Source organism: Podarcis tiliguerta (genome assembly GCF_965153285.1).
Source record: "Podarcis tiliguerta genome assembly, chromosome: 13".
Classification (NCBI taxonomy): domain Eukaryota; kingdom Metazoa; phylum Chordata; class Lepidosauria; order Squamata; family Lacertidae; genus Podarcis; species Podarcis tiliguerta.
In genome coordinates, this window is record NC_139546.1 from 10,532,958 (window position 1) to 10,535,942 (window position 2,985).

At 44.9% G+C, this 2,985-nt stretch overlaps 1 long non-coding RNA gene across 1 annotated transcript; it reads left to right on the forward strand.

Annotated features, from left to right (window-relative positions):
- The first annotated feature begins 222 nt into the window (after positions 1–222).
- LOC310661736 lies at positions 223–2,275 on the forward strand. The gene is made up of 2 exons (XR_014504115.1): positions 223–1,210; positions 1,492–2,275. It is a non-coding gene; the product is annotated as an uncharacterized lncRNA (long non-coding RNA).
- Positions 2,276–2,985: the final 710 nt, after the last annotated feature.

Below are 2,985 nucleotides of genomic sequence, written 5' to 3' on the forward strand. Positions count from 1 at the left end.
ATCCCGCATGAGTATACTCTCAGGATCCATGTCAAGGAATCCCTTGACAGTGCCCAGAGACATATATCCACAGCAGTGACCAGAAGAGGAATGACCGTTGGAAGGAGTGTAGAAGGAAGAAACACCATGGTGTATCTACAGGAGCGTAACCGGATGCCTTCATCTTCCCCATATTGGTCCCATACAGCCACGGCAGGCGCTTTCCAATGGCTTGACTTCACCCCCAAAGGCGCACTCCTCTTTTGTCTCTTGAGGCAGTTGGATGCCAACCAATCGTCTGGTTGTGGTGAGTTTGAAATGGCCTTTATCCTGGACAACGTCTACCTGCTAGGGTTGAGATTCATTCGGGTTCAGATTATGTGGAGGGCCCACATAATCTGATGGATCTGGAGTAATCCCTGACCGTTCTGATGGGTTTTCCGGTTGCTCCATATGGCAGTCCTTTCAAAGCCCTGCTCCACCTTTGGAACGGGGGAAATGATCCAGTTCGTTGACATGTTCCCTCCTAAACGCTCTCTTTCGTTTCCATTTGCCGGAGCCCATGTTGTTTGGTTTTCTGACAATTTAAGGGGCGAGTAAGTGGCTGGAGGAAGACTCATGAAATATGTGGCTGAACATGGGGTTGAGCACCTTAGAAAAATTACCTCTCTGCCAGCATTGCGTCAACACATTGTCATCCAGTGGAGAATAGAATAGAATTTATTATTTATACCCCGCCCATCTGGCTGGGTTTCCCCAGCCACTTTGGGCAGCTTCCAACAAAGTATTAAAATACAGTAGTCTGTTAAACATTAAAAGCTTCCTTAAAGAGGGCTGCCTTCAGATGTCTTCTAAAAATCTGGTAGTTGTTCTTCTCTTTGACATCTGGTGGGAGGGTGTTCCACAGGGCTGGTGCCACTACCGAGAAAGCCCTCTGCCTGGTTCCCTGTAACTTGGCTTCTCACAGTGAGGGAACCGCCAGAAGGCCCTCGGCACTGGACCTCAATGTCCGGGCTGAACGATGGGGGTGGAGACGCTCCTTCAGGTATACTGGACCAAGACCGTTTAGGGAGATGACTGAATCCAGGAGGAGAGAGAATCCAGGAACAAAATGACAAAAAAACCACATGGCAACTTAAAGACTAGCCAATTTTTTTCTGCCACAAGCTTTTGTGGACTTTTACCCACTTCACCTGTTAGTGTTAATTCATTAGCCTTTAAGAGAGAGCCAGTGTGGTGTAGTGGTTAAGAACGGTAGTCTTGTAATCTGGGGAACCGGGTTCGCGTCTCCGCTCCTCCACATGCAGCTGCTGGGTGACCTTGGGCCAGTCACACTTCTTTGAAGTCTCTCAGTCCCACTCACCTCACAGTGTGTTTGTTGTGGGGGAGGAAGGGAAAGGAGAATGTTAGCCGCTTTGAGACTCCTGAAGGGGAGTGAAAGGCGGGATATCAAATCCAAACTCTTCTTCTTATTCTTCTTCTTCTTCTTCTTCTTCTTCTAAGATGCCTCAGAACTTTGATGTTTTTTGCTGCAGCATGGCTACCTAGGTCTATCAGGAAATTCAAGGATAAGTGAAAAGGCTTCTCTGTGCACGGTGGCATTGCTTGCTTCTGGGTATTTAGATGTGAAAATGACCCAGAGTGCCTTCACACAGTTTTGGCTGGTGTGCCAGCCGTGCTTTTTTTCCTAGAGAAGACATATCTAACCACTGTCTCACATACCTCGATTGCATCCAGATTTGATGATTGCAATGTGCTCTACCTGGCAGTATATATTGACACAATGCTGCAGCAGAAGACTGCAACAAAGGAACCCCTAGCAAGACAGATAAAGCTGTCTGTCACATTAAACCTAGGCAGATAAATGATTCTGCAGCTGGTGCCAAACAGATAAGAGACTGTCCCTATTTGGGGTGAGATTCAATCATATACTGACAAACTCAGGTTGCACAATTACATTGATTTGAAGCTTTTGCATGACAAACCCACTTTCCCAAAAGATCAGACTTTTTGTGATAAGGAAAGTGACAGGAAGATGCACTAGAAAATGTGGAACAACTCTTGCTCAACGCAATGTCGTCAAAAATGTGAGAACCAAACATCCTTTAAAATTCACATGTACCTGAATTTTGTATATCAAGGGAAAGTGTGCATAAAACACCCATATTAGTGAAAATACAACCAGCAAAAAAATTATATATATAATTAAATTTCTATATCGCCATCTAAGGATCACAGGGCTGTTAAAAAATTTAAAAGCACAACATACTGCTAATTAAAACAGCAATGGTCAAAACGAGAATGTGTTAATTAGAGAAATTTGCAGTGAAATGCTGAAGATTTTTTTTAAAAAATTCAAATTGCAGTAGAAATGTGAATTTAAGAAATGAGTAACTGCGAGAACAGTTTATCTAACTTGCATCCCTACTAGTTTTAAAGGTGAGGGCAGGTTCATATGCAAAGAGGCAGCCCATGAGTGTGTACTTCCTGGACGCAGTGGTGGGCTGGACAAGAGCCAAGAAGTTGAAACTGGACCCGAACAAGATGGAGGTGGTTCCCAAGTCCAGGAATAAGCCAGGTGGCCTGTTCTGGATGGAACTGTACTCCCTATGAAAATACAGGTGCATAGTCTGGAAGATTTGTGTGCCTATTTGTGCTGCAAGGGGGACATATATGGCCTCCGGCATGAACACTTTCCTAATATAACGGGGAAACGACAGGTCCCTGCCCATGAGGAATTTGCAATGTAAATTTCAGCAGTGGGAGAAGTCAGAGGGTAACCAAGAAAGAAGGAATGGGGAATTCAAAGTCAAGGCTGAATGAAAGGGAGCAACTACAGCCAGTTGTGTGCACTGGAATCGTTTTTGCTTGAGGGGGAGCATGAAGGGATTGAACCCCATTCTGTCAGTGGGTTTTGATAAAGGATTTTGAATAACCTAAGAGAGGTTGCAGCACGAAGGAGTTCTGGGCTCTGTATGAGGATCTGCCCTTCTTGGAATTCAAAAC